Genomic DNA, 14,450 nt, shown 5'->3' on the forward strand with positions numbered 1-14,450 from the left:
ATTCTTCCTCCCAAAATGCATCACATCCCATTTCTCCACATTAAACTCCATCTGCCACGTGTCTGCCCGTGTTACCAGTCCATGCCATTGTAGTCTGCTACCATCCTCCTCATTGTTTACTACTTTTCCTAGCTTAGCTTCCTAGCTTATCAACTGCAAACTTGGGAATTGTGCTCCATATACCCAAGTCCAGGTCATTTATATAGATCAAACACAGCAGTGGCTGCCACTGTCCCTTTAATATCGGAGGCTTCGATTTTGCTACAAGTCTCTTATATGGCACTTTATCAATACCCATATTTTTCTAAGTGAAAATTTATTTTGCCCCGGATTATAGTCTCTAGAAGTTTCCCCCCCACTGACGTTAGGCTGACTGGCCGGTAGTTCCCGGGTTTACCCTTCTACCCCTTTTTGTACAGGGGAGTAACATTTACAACCCTCCAGTCCTCTGGCACCACCCCGGTGTGCAAGGATTGAAAGATTGTGGCCAGAGCCTCCGTTATTTCCACCCTTACTTCCCTCTGTAACCTGGGATGCATCCCATCTGGACCAGGTGACTTATCTACCTTGAGCACCGACAACCTTTTTAGTACCTCTCGGTTTATTCTTATCTTATCCAATTTCTCTACCCTCTTCTCCAATACGGTTTCATTGGCTGCATCCTTCTTCTTTTGTGAGGACAGGTGCAAAGTAGTCATTCAGTATGTCAGCCATACCTCCACTCTACCTTTGACTAACTTTTGACTCATTCACTGCCTCCACCTACCTTTACCTTACCTTTTATATGCTTATAAAATACCTTAAGAGTTCCCTTTTATGTTACCTGCTAATCTTTTCTCATACAATCTCTTTGTCCCTCTTATTACCTTTTTCAGTTCTCCTCAGCACTTTCTATATTCTATTTGATTATCTTCTGTATTTTTCGCCCACAAATATACAGTCAATTCACTTTACAGCATATTCTGTGAAGTGCCTTGAGACGTCTAGAAGATGTGAAAAGCCCTATATCAAATGCAAGGATTATCATTATTATTATCTGTATTTTGGACCTGACATTTATCATAAGCCTCCTTTTTCTGTTTTATTCTAATCCCAAGTTCCTTGTGCATCCATGGAGGTTTGGATGACCTACCTAACCTCTTTGTGGGAATGTATTTGTTCTGTCCCTGAACTATCTCCTCCTTGAAGGCTTCCCATTGCTCGTTGGCTATTTTACCTGCCAATCTTCCTTTCCAGTCCTCCTTGGCTTGGTCGCTTTTTAACTCACTAAAATTAGTCCTTTTCCAGTTGAGTATCTTCACCTTTGATTGCTCCTTGTCCCTTTGCATAAGTACTCTAAACATAACGATATTGTGATCACTGTTGTTCAGACCCTCTCCTACTGAAACCTGCTCCACTTACCCCACTTCATTCCCCAGCAATGCTTCCCTTCCTCGTTGAGTTGGAAACGTACTGATCCAGAAAGTTATCCTGCACACATTTCAGGAATCTTTCCTCCTCCTTGCCCTTTACACTGTTATTTTGATAGACTATGTTAGGATAATTGAAGGCTCCCATTATCACTAGTCTATTGGTTTTGCAGATTTTCTCGTTTCTCTCCTTCCCACTATTTGGTGGTCTATAGTATAGCTCCTTTTCTGCTCCTTAACTCTAACCAAATACATTCTGTTTTTGGACACTCTAGCACATCGTCCCTTTCTAGAGCCGTACCCATGTCTTTAATCAATATTGCCACCCCCATTTTTTGCTTCTTTATCCGTCCTGAATATACTGTAGCCAGGAATATTCAGCTCCCGATTCGTGTCCTTGTTTGTAACTTGTTTCTCCTCTCTGATGCTACATCCCGATTTCCTTCCCCTCTCAAAATTAGTTTAAATATACTGTAAAGTGCAGTGACTGTATATTTTGTGGGTGATGTCATGAATCTGACATGTCTATGGTTTAAATGTGCAGTACTTAAGACAAAACAGATCAGGTAGTATTGACAGAAGATTGAGTAACATTATAAATTTCACAGTTTTGCAGTCCTCAAAATTATAGCGTTGTCACTTTTTTTTAACCCCAGAACTGACAATCCATTCACTCTTAAAATTGAAATGTGCAGTTTGGAGTCTTGTAGTTCAGTGGTTAGAGCACTTACCTCATAAGCGAGAGGACCTGGGTTCGATTCCCAGGTGGGGCAAAACATTGAGCAAGTTTCCTTATCTAGCATGCATCTGTTTACCTAGCAGTAATCTGGTTGTTAGTCGATTGGTGGATTGCTTTTCCAGGGGTAATAAGCCCTTAAAAATAATTTGTTCACTCAATCCATGACTGTTTGTGGGACACTGCTGTGTGCAATTGACTGCCGCGTTTCACCCACAAAACATAGTCAATTCACTTTACAGTATATCCTTTGAGACTTCTCGATGACATGATAAAGTGCTGTATCAATGCAAGGATTATTATTATTATTATTGATTACCTTCAAGGGTTAAGCAGTCTCTATGGAGATAGTCGGATGAAATCCATTATATAGCAGGCAATTACTCTTGTCCAGCTACCTGTTAAATTTCTCAGCCTTCAATGGGGGCTGAATGGCCTTTTCTCAGTCCATGGTTACAGTTACTATGATGTCTGTGGTTTGCTGTTGTGTAAAATTAGTGCTGTAAAAAACTGAAGTGGCTCCCCACAGATCTGCAAGTTACACATTACATGGTATATGGGGTGTTGCAATGTGTACACTATGTTGCAATGGCCTCCATCTCACAACAAGACTTCCTGTTCCCACAAGAAGACATGAACAAGTAAGTTAAACACTGGGAGTGGATAGTCAAGACAGCTCAGCGTGAAATGCCAATATTTACTCTAGAGCCGCAACTAGTGGCTGTCAGACAATCACTGCGCTGTGACAACGGGCACTTGTATAGATCTTTACAAGTGGGATTGCTATGTGCAATTGGCTGTGCACAATTGGCTATGGAGTAAAAGTGCAGGTGTGAGACCAGTTGGTAGCTCTTTCAAAGAGCCGACACAGGATGGCCTCCTTCTGTAAGATTCTATGATTCTAAATAAAATTTGGTAACTCAATCCATGATTGTTTGTGGGACACTGATGTGCACAATTGGCTGCCGTGTTTTGCCCACAAAATTCTGTCAATCCACTTCACAATATATTCTGTAAAACGCTGTGAGACATCTCAATGACATCATAACACACACAAAAAGTGGTGCCTGTTCCCTTGTACAACACAACGAGGCAACACTAACACCATTTCCAAGGGGATGCCTTACAGAAGCACTTGGCCAAGTAACAGACGTTTATAGCAGAGAATGAGGCCATCTGGCCCAATGGGTATGTTCCATCATCACCAAAGCACTGGGACATCCCGAAGTTTAAGGCGCTAAAAAGTTGCCAGTGAGCAATGCCACCATCTTCCTGGATACAGCTCGGACACACGTCCTTCCCTCCGAGCGATGCTTCCACCGGTCCGAGGTGTGGAGATTGAGCAACAGCTACTTACATTTCTGTTTGCTAATCAAGGTGGAGTCCTGTAGCGTAGTGGTTTAAGCACTCGCCTCGCAAGCGAAAGGACCTGGGTTTGTTTCCCGAGTGGGGCAAAATTTTAGGCAAGTTTCCTTAATCCACACCCCCTCTGTTTAGCAGTAAGTAGGAACCCGGTTGTTAGTTGATTGGTGGATCGCTTTCCGGGGGTAATAACCTCTAAATAAAAAACAGAATTGGCTGCCACGTTTTGCCCACAAAAATACAATCAATTCACTTTAGGATATATTTTGTGAAATACTTTGAGATGTGATAAAGTGCTATATCAAATGCAAGGATTATTATTATATCGTAGATTCCAAGTTGATGAACTAGGATATGAACTGGTGGCTCAATTGTGTAACAATTAATTCAAAACTGCCACACGGACACTCACCCACATGAAACTCTGTACCCCCATCACACCAGTACATGCCAGGCTCCACTGGCTACCAATCATCGAAAGGATCGATTTAAAGATCCTCACACTCATTTTCAAATTACTTCATTCCATCACACCTCCCTACCTATCCAATCTGCTTACCTCCCACAACCTCAGCTCGGCTGGCTCCGGCCTCCTAATTGCCCCTCGTGCCCTCCTCCACCATCGGTGGCCGTGCCCTCATCCACTACGGCCTGAAACTCTGTAACTTTCTCCCTCAATCCTTCAGCCTTGCCCTCTCACTCCCCACCTTCAAATGCCACCCAAGGATCTTAATTTTTGATCGTGCTTGCGGTTAATTACCTCCCCCTCCCTCTGGCTCGGGGTCAGACTCCGCCACTGTCAAGCACTCTGGGTTGCTACCCCGTGTGAGGGGCGCTATATAAATGCAATTGTTGTTTCCTCGTTTCATCCACAAAATAGTCAATTAATTTTACAGTATATCCTATGAAGCGCTTTGAGACATCTCAATGATGTGATAGGGCATTATATCAAATGATTATTATTAAAAATCTGAATTATGGTGGAGTCTGTAAAATCCCACAAAATCCCACTATAAAGTTTGTTCAGTTAGTAACATCTCTCATGACAAACACGCTAACCATTAACTATTAAAGTTGGCACTTTGACACTATTCCAAACCATTAATGTATTACAGCTTATAAAACATTCTATTGAATTGTAACTAGAGGGCATTAGTTTAAGATCACCAAAAAGCAAAGGTAAGAAGTTTTTTTTAAATAAACACACACATTCTAGACTGTTTCCATCATCAGCAACAGAGTGACTGAACACTTGGACAGGTATGAGCTAGACAAAGAGCGTAAGCATGGGTTTGTGAAGGGAAGGTCGTAGCTGACTAATCTAATTTTTTGAGGAAGTCATTAAAATGGTAGATAAGAGAATATCTATAGATGTCATTTATATAGACTTTCAGAAGGCATTCGATAAGGTTCCACACAAAATATTATTAGTGAAAATGGAAGCGCATGGAGTCAGAGGTAACCTTCTTTATTAGCTACAAAAGCATCTCCCACACCAGGCTCCGTGGCCCTATCAGCCCCATCCTCACCCAACATCATTGGCTCCCCATTCCCCAGTGGATCGAGTTCAAGATCCTCATCCTCGCTTTCAAAGTCCTCCACGGCCTTGCTCCTCCCTACCTCTGTGACCTGCTAACTCCAAATCAACCTGTCCGCTTCCTCCACTCAGCAGGTTCCAGCCTGCTCCACTTCCCCCGCCCAGCCCGCCCCACCATGATGGTCAGGATTTCAGCTTTTCTGCAACCAAGCCTCTGTAACTCCATCCCATAGTCCCTGAGCCTCGCCCCTTTCTTTGCCTGCTTCAAGGCCCGTCTCGATACCCTCCTCTTCGACCGCCCCTTCGGTAACCCTCCGAACCACCTCTTCTGATCTCAACAACAACAAAATTACATTTGTATAGCGCCTTTCAAGTAGGGAGGACATCCCAAGGGGCTGGACAGTGTACAGCATTTCAGACCCGAGCTGGGATCAGGGGGGAGAAGGGAGGGGAAGGAGGGTGACCGATGGCATGATCGAAGAGGAGGGTTTTGAGGCGGGACTTGAAGGAAGCTAAGGAGGGGGGCGAGGCGGAGTGATTGGAGTGATAGAATTCCAGAGGTTGGGGGCAGATTGGCTGAAGGCTCTCCTGCCAATGGTGGATCGGGAGACCTGGAGCAGGCCGAAGCCGGCTGAGCGGAGGGAGCTGGCGGGTTGGTAGAGGGTTAGGAGGTCACAGAGGTAGGGTGGGGCGAGGCCATGGAGGGCTTTATATGTGAGGACCAGGATTTTGAACTGAATCCTCTGAAGGGTAGGGAGCCAATGGAGTCGGGCGAGAATGGGGGAGATGGGGTCGCAGAGTTTGGTGCGGGAGAGGGACAAGGATGCAAGAGTTCTGGATTATCTGCAGCTGCGGAGGGAGGAGATTGGAAGACTGACAAGTAGGGCGTTTGCATAGTCGAGTCTGGAGGTGATGAAGGCATGAACAAGAGTTTCAGAGGCCTGAGGGGTGAGGTAGTGGCGGAGTCAGGCGATGTTACGGAGGTGAGGGAAGGCAGAGCGGGTCATAATAATAATAATCCTTGCATTTAACATAGTGCTTTTCACGCCTTCCAGATATCTCAAAGCGCTTCACAGAATATGCTGTAAAGTGAATTGACTGTATATTTGTGGGTGAATGCGGCAGCCAATTGCGCACAGCAATGTCCCACAAACAGTTGTGGATTGAAAATGACCAATTTGTTATTGTTTTGGAGGGATTATTATTAGGAGTGTGGAGTAAGGACACTTGCCCACGGATTCGCCCTCTGCCTGGAATTGAACCCAGGTGTCTCGCTTGCAAGGCGAGTGCTCTAACCACTGAGCTACAGGCCTCCATGGCTTGGATGTGGGGAAGAAAAGACAATTGAGGGTCGAAGAAGTCACCTGGGTTCCTTGCTTGGTGAGTTGTAGTGTCCAACCACGGAGGTTGATGCTGCCAAAGCCTGAGGTGCAGAGGCGCTGACTCGAGCCAATCAGGAGGGCCTCAGTCCTGTTCACATTCAACTGTAGGAAGTTTGCCCTCATCCAGGACTTGATGTCCGACAGACAGTCTGTCAGGACAGCAGTGGTCCTGGAGTTGAGGGTGGAGGCAGAAAGATAGAATTGGGTGACATCTGGGTACATATGGAAGTTGACCCCATGTCTGTGGATGATGTCACCAAGGGGGAGCATGTAGATATTAAAGAGGAGACAAGGACAGAGCCCTGGGGGACGCCAGACATGACAGTGCGGGGGATGGAGGAGAAACTGTTAAGAGGCAACAAAGTGGAGACGGTGAGAAAGATAGGAATCAAACCAGACAAGGGCAGTTCCGCGAAGATTAAATAAAGAGGAGAGGCGGTGTATGAGGATGGAGTGGTCGACACTGTCGAAGGCAGCAGAGAGGTCGAGGAGGACAAGGAGGCAGAGGGAGCCATGATCACAGATGTTCAGAATGTCATTAGTGACTTTGGGGCGGTGGTAACTGAACCGGTGGACAAGGAGAGGTTGATGACATCGGACAGGAGAGGGGCCAGAAGGTGAAGCTGGGAGGTGAGGAGAAAGGTGGGGATAGGATTGAGGGAGCAGGTGGTGGGTTTGAGTTTGCGAACAATCGCGGTGAGGGAGGACGGAGAGATAGGGTCGAAGGAGTATAGTGGGGGATGGGTGGGGGGGTGGATCATGAGGGAGAGGTGATGTGGGGATCTCAACCCCCAGCTCGGGTCCAAATCCCTGACTGTCCAGTGCCTTGGGACATCCTCCCATCGTGAAAGGCGCTGTGTAAATGTAATTTGGTATTGATCATGTATAGTTGTTTTAAACACAACGTGAATATGACTTTAACGGTTTGCATTTTATTTATGGGCCAGTTCACAAGGTCACAAGCAAATTAGGAAAGATTTTGAAAAGGGAGAAACTATTTTCAACGGTTGGTGAATTGGTAACTGAAGGGATTTCATTTAAGTGATCATCATCACAAAAAGGAAAGGGAAAGGTTACAAGAATTTTTGTTTACACACACAGTTATTCGGTCACGAGACAGCTGACCAAAAAATGCTGGTTGAAGCAGAATTCACAACAGCTTTTAAAATGCAAGTTGATTTCATCCCACGATCAACCAGGCATCCAAGATGAAATGCAAACCAGTTTTAATAATGAAACAAACTGTAAACCACCTCCATTTCATCTCGGCAAATGGTTTCTCCTCCCACCCCTGCCCGGTCACCTGTGGGGTACCCCAGGCCTCCATCCTTGGCCCTCTTTCTTTCCTTATCTACATGCTCCCTATGTCATCCGCAGATACGGGGTAAACTTCCACATGAATGTGGATGACACAAATCTACTTCGTCTCCTCCAGTACAACTCCAGGTCCGCCAATGTTCTATCAGTTTGTCTGGCAGACATCAAGACCTGGATGCGTGTAAACTTCCTGCTTCTGAATATGGACAAGATGCCATACTCCTTGGCTCTCGTCAACGTCTTCACTCCGGTGGATCTGAACTCCTCAATCCTGGGCCGCTTGGGCTCTCCTTTAGACTCACCAATGCGCAATCTAGGCGACCGATTCGACCCCCAGCTGTCCTACCTCCTCCACATCCAGTCCTTGACCAGGACCGCCTTCTCCACCTCCGCCACATTGCCCACCTCCGACCGTACCTTACCCCAAATGCAGCCGAAACCCTCGTGCATGCATTTGTCACATCCCGCCTGGATTACTCAAATGCACTCCTCGCCAGTTTCTCCAGCTCCACTATTCAAAAGATCAGCTCATTCAGAACTCTGCCGCCCGCATACTGACCCGGACCAAACTCCGTATCCACATCCCACCAGCTCTGGCCCAGGCTCCACTGGTTCCCCATCACCGAACGAATCGACCATGATCCTCACACTCGTGTTCAAATCCCTTCACATTCTGGCACCTCCCTACCTCTCCGACCCCCTCACTCCCCACCTCTCCAACCCCCTCACTTCCCAATCCACCACCCGGCACCTCTGCTCGACTGGCAACCGGCCTCCTGCTCGTCCCTCGCAACTTCCTCCACACCATCGGAGGTCACACTTTCAGCCACTAACCCCCAAAAATCTGGAACACTCTCCCTCAATCCCTCAGCCTTGTCCCCTCTCTCCTTTTTCAAGTCCTGCCTGAAAACCTTCCTCTTCGACCGTGCTCACAGCCACCTGTAATGCGCCCTCCCCCGACTCAGAGTCAGGCTCTGCCACTGTGTTCCTCAGGGCTCTATCCTTGGTCCCCTCCTCTGCAACATCTATATGCTCCCTCTTGGTGACATCATCCACAGACATGGGGTCAACTTCCACATATATGCGGATGACATCCAACTCTCTCTCTGCCTCCACCCTCAACTCCAGCACCACTGCTGTCCTGACAGAATATCTGTCAGACATCAAGTCCTGGATAAGAGCTAACTTTTTTCAGTTGAACGTCAACAAGACCGAGGCCTCTCCTGTTTGGCTCCTGCCAGCACCTCCTCACCTCAGGCGCTGAGAGCATTACCATCCATGATTGCACACTCCACCTTGCCAAGCCAGTCTGGAACCTTGGGAGTCTTGTTTGACCCTCAACTATCCTTTCTACCCCACATCTGCGCCATGACCCATTCTGCCTTCTCTCACCTCCGCAACGTCACCCGGCTCCGCCGTTGTCTCACACCGCAGGCCGCCGAAACCCTCACACACACTTTCATTACATTGACTACGCAAACTCACTGCTTGTCGGCCTCCCTAACTCCTCCCTCCACAGGCTGCAGACCATCCAGAACTCTGCAGCCCGTGACCTCTCTCACACTAGGCTCCGCGACCCTATCACCCCCATCCTCGCTTGACTCCACTGGATTCCCATCACACAGGGGATACAGTTCAAGATCCTGGTCCTCACCTTCAAAGCCCTCCATGGTCTTGCTCCCTCCTACCTCTCCGACCTCCTAAGCCCCTACCATCCTGTTCACTCAGTGGGCTCCGGCCTGCTTCACATCCCCTGCCTTGCATGCCCCACTATCGGCGGGCGGGTCTTCTGCCACTCTGCCTCCACCTTCTGGAACTCCATCCCGCAGTACCTCCGTCTCACCGCCTCCGTCGCCACCTTCAAAACCCTTCTCTGTGACCGTGTTTTCGATCTCCCTGCTTCCCCCCCACCCCGACCCTCAGCTCAGGTCCGTAACTCTGTCTGTCTAGCACCTTGGGACATCCTCCCGACATGAAAGGCACTATACAAGTGCAATATTGTTGTTGTGAAGAGCTCTGAAACTCTATCCTACGTGGAAGTCATTATATAACCTACAAAATGCAATCGCTGCACTTTATAGTAAGTCTCATTAAGCGCTTTGAGACATCCTCCTGACACGATAAAACGATAAATCAAATGCATAGATTATTATATGTGCAGTCTGGTTTGGATACTCTTGAGCATGGCGATGAGTTTCTGAATTTATCAGACACCCAGCTGACCAAATAAAAACGAACATTTTACACTTCTAGTCACTTCTAAAACAGTAAAAAGCAGTGAAAAGTCTACATAGAATCTAATTCCATGTCCCTGTTTTTTCTCCATATCCCTTAATATTATTACTTGCCAAATGCCTCTTAAATTTATCATATAGTGAATTAGAGAAGCAACTAAGGCTTTACGTAAAGACTACACTGACGCCTGTAGCGTAATGACTAGCACAGTTGCCTCGCAAGCGAGGGGACCTGGGTACGATTCTCAGCTAGGTGAGTTTCCTCACGCGAGTTTCCTCACTCCACGCGCCTCAGTTTACCTAGCAGTAAGTAAGAACCCGGTTGTCAGTCGATTGGCGAATTGTTTTTCCAGGGTTAATAACCCTTCAAAAAAATAATAACTTGACCCCTCAATCCACGACTGTTTGCCAAACATTGCTGTGCGCAATAGGTTGCTGCGTTTCACCCCAAAATATAGGGTCAATTCACTTTATAATATATTCTGTGAAGCGTCTTGAGACGTCTCAAAGGCACTATATCAACTGCAAATATTATTATTTGTACTATTCATGTTTGTATATACTGACTGAGAAGCGACAGATTTAAATCCCCTTAAGCTGCTGAGGGTGTGGGAGGAAGAGAGAGGGTTGCAGGACAGAACCTCTACAGGAGTTCAAGAAAATTCTGACACAATTATCCTGAATTGCAGAATTTCCCTAACCTTCCCCCTCTTCTCCCCGACACCCTATCTCCACCATCACCAGAGCGTTCAACCACTGTGCCACTGCCTTCTGGAATTCTGCCCCCAAACACCTCTATCTCACGCCCACGCTCACCATCTTTACAGTGGAGTCCTGTAGAGTCCTGCTTAGAGCACTTGCCTTGCAAGCATGAGGACCTGGGTCCAATTCTTGGGCGGGGTGAAACTTAAGCACGTTTTCTTACTCTACACGACTCTGTTACCTAGCAGTAAGTTGGAACCCAGTTGTTAGTCGATTGGCAGATCACTTTCTGGGATGATAAAACTTCAAAAAATAATAAGACTTAATCCACGACTGTTCGTGGGACTGTTGTGTGCAATTGGCTGCTGTGTTTTTCCCACAAAATAGTTAAACCACTTTACAGTATATCCTGTGAAGCGCTTTTTGAGATGTCTCAACGACGTGATAAAGCGCTAAATCAAATACAAGGTTTAGTACCAACTATCTCTACAGCCCGCATCCTCTCCCGCACTACAACAACTTGGATTTATGGGCTCCGTGACCCTATCACCCCCATCCTCACCCAACTCCACGGGCTTTCCATCACACAGAGAATACAGTTCAAGATCCTGGTCCTCACCTTCAAAGCCCTCCATGCTCTTGCTCCTTCCTACCTCTGTGACTTCCTAAACCCCTACCATCCTGCTTGCTCTCTCCGCTCAGTGGGCTCCAGTCTGCTTCACGTCCACGCCTCGCTCACCCCACTATTGGCGGGCGGGCCTTCTGCCACTCTGCCCCCACCCTCTGGAACTCCATCCCGCTGTCCCTCCACCTCGCCCCCTCCCTTGCCATCTTCCAAGATCCATCTCAAGACCCTCCTCTTTGACCGTGCTTTCGATCTGCCTGCTCCCCTCCCACCTGCCCTGACCCCCAGCTCAGGTCCCTAAATCTCTGTCCAGTACCTTGGGACGGCTCCCGATGTGAAAGGCACTTTACAAATGTAATTTTGTTGTATTATTATTTATTGTATAACACTTAGAATTCCAACAAGTATTTGTCAAAGTACCACAGGAGATTCTTTGAACTGACATCACTGGATATGCTTGTGACTCAAAATTGACTACTGGCGAAGGTATCAGAGAGTACTCATTTGGGCAGCGAGCCTACAAGCTAAGTGGGATGCTTCAAGGGTTTATTCTGGGACCAATTCCTGTTCCATGGCTCTCGTACCTGGCTCCCGTCAGCACCTCCTCACTCAGATGATGACTGTATCGATATCTCCGGTCACTCACTCCAGCTCCTGCCAAGCCTCAGCGTTTAGTTTGACCATCAACATTCCTTCAAACCTTTCATCCCAGCACTAACCAAGGCAGCTACCCTACATCTCCGCAGAACTGCCCACCTCCACCACTACCTCATCCCCAAATCAACCGAGACCCTGACCCAAACTTGACTTTCTCACTGCCCGCCCCAACTTCACAATCTCTGGACCATCCAGACACTCCACAGTATGTCCTCACCCTGACCAGGCTTTGTGAGTTTATCTCCCCCCATTCCCACCCAGATCCCTGTCCTCCAGCAGATCAGCTTAGGTCCACACATTTGAATGCCTCAGAGCGTTTGACCCACGCTAACTGAGCAACAATTCCTCCGCCCCTCAATTCCCCCTTCCTTTCTCTCCCCCACCCCTCAACTCTCCCCTCTCACTACCCCCACCCAACTCCCCACCCTCTGTCCCCACCCAACTCACCCTCTCTCCCCCCCAACTCCCTCTCTCTCCCTCCCCCCCGCACTCCCCACCCTCTGCCCCACCCAACTCCCCACCCTCTGCCCCACCCAACTCACCCTCTCTCTCCCCCCAACTCCCTCTCTCTCCCTCCCCCCCGCACTCCCCACCCTCTGCCCCACCCAACTCACCCTCTCTCTCCCTCCCCTTCCTCACTCTCTCCCTTCGCTCTCTCTCAACACTCCCCCTTCACCCTCTCTGACTGTCTCCCATATATTCTTTGCGTGTGTCTCCCTCTCTCCCTATTTGCCCTCACACCGACTCTCTCTCTCTCTCCCCTCTCCCCCTCTTTCATCCCTTCTTTCCAACTCTCTCACCCCCTCTTTTTCTCTCTCACACCCCTCGCTGCCTTTTTTTCTCGCCCTTCCCCTTTTCTCTCTCACTCCCCCCCCCCCCACCCTCCCCCTCCCACCCTGGGGCCTCTGCTACTGCTTCACTGAGGCTGAAGCCGGAGGGGGGGGGGGGTGGGGGGTCGCGCTGAACTGGGGCTGAGACGAGAGGGGGTGTCCCTGAGGGTCACCTCAGCCCCCGGGTGGGTGGGTGGGTGGGAGGGGGGGAGAACGACGTCGACGACGACATTCCTCCCACTCCCCCCCCCCACAATAACAGGACATGTCTCGTACCCCCTCACCCCCCCCCCACCCACCCACAATAATTATAGCAATTAATAAACACACGTAATAAATAATAACAACCCCTCCCCCCCCCCACCCGCCCCACCACCTCGCACAGACGATAGCAATAATAATAACGGCCCCTCACCAGGGCAGCGAGCGGCTGTGCGTCTGGTTCCCGCTCCCGCCGCTCTCATCGGCTTCCAGCAGCTTCTGCCCCCCCCCCCCTCACTGACGCCGTGCGAGCGGGCGCTCGTGCGCTCGTGCGTGCGTCCCCGCCACGTCGAGCGTGCGTCCCGACGTCGAGCGTGCGTCCCTCCCCCTTCCTCTCCCGACGTCGAGCGTGCTCGACGTCGGGAGAGGAAGGGGGGGGGACGCACGCTCGACGTCGGGAGGGGGGGGCACGCACGCTCGACGTCAGGAGAGGAGGAGGGGGGGGCCTTCAATCAACTCTTTAACCCATCATGTGCAGTCCTGTAGCTCAGTGGTTAGAGCACTCGCTTTGCGAGCGAGAGACCTGAGTTCAATTCCAGGCAGAGGGCGAAACCTCGGGCAAGTTTCCTTACTCCACACAGAGCCTAATAATAATCCTCCAAAACCAAAACAATAATAAATTGGTCATTTTCAATCCACGACTGTTTGTGGGACATTGCTGTGCGCAATTGGCTGCCGCGTTCGCCCACAAATATACAGTCAATTCACTTTACAGTGGGTTCTGTGAAGCGCTTTGGGACGTCCTCCCGACGTGAAAAGCGCTATATCAAATGCAAGGATTATTATTATTATTATATCATTATCAACTAACACATTCCCTCCTTCGCCTTCCTTGCCCCTCACCCCTCCACCCTCACCCTCACCCTCACCGCCCCCCTCACCCCTCCCCTCACCCTCACCGCCCCCTCATCCTCACCGCCCCCTCACCCCTCCCCTCACCCTCACCGCCCCCCACACCCCTCCCCTCACCGCCCCCCTCACCCCTCCCCTCACCCTCACCGTCTCCTCACTCCCTCCCCTCACCCTCACCGCCCCCTCACCCTCACCGCCACCCTCACCCTCACCGCCCCCCTCACCCTCACCCTCACCGCCCCCCTCACCCCTCCCCTCACCCCCCCCCCCTCACCCTCACCCTCACCGCCCCCCTCACCCCTCACCACCCCCCTCACCCTCACCGCCCCCCTCACCCTCACCGCCCCCCTCACCCCTCCCCTCACCTTCACCGCCCCCCTCACCCTCACCCTCACCGCCCCCCTCACCCCTCCCCTCCCCTCACCCCCCCCTCACCCTCACCTCCCCCCTCACCCTCACCCTCACCGCCCCCCTCACCCTCACCGCCCCCCTCACCCCCTCCCCTCACCCTCACCGCCCCCTCACCCCCCCTCACCCTCACCGCCC

The 14,450-nt window shown here is 49.7% G+C and overlaps 1 protein-coding gene across 1 annotated transcript in view; it reads right to left on the bottom strand.

Moving 5' to 3' along the window:
- The window catches only part of LOC103190096 (anion exchange protein 2), a 110,471-nt gene extending 97,195 nt beyond the window's left edge, over positions 1-13,276 (bottom strand). The window contains exon 1 of the mRNA XM_042346913.1: positions 13,207-13,276. The gene's annotated coding sequence lies outside the window, so the exon portion shown is untranslated. The remainder of the gene's footprint in view (positions 1-13,206) is intronic.
- Between the last annotated feature and the right edge of the window lie 1,174 nt (positions 13,277-14,450).

The sequence above is a fragment of the Callorhinchus milii genome, unplaced genomic scaffold (assembly GCF_018977255.1).
Source record: "Callorhinchus milii isolate IMCB2004 unplaced genomic scaffold, IMCB_Cmil_1.0 Scaffold2, whole genome shotgun sequence".
Classification (NCBI taxonomy): domain Eukaryota; kingdom Metazoa; phylum Chordata; class Chondrichthyes; order Chimaeriformes; family Callorhinchidae; genus Callorhinchus; species Callorhinchus milii.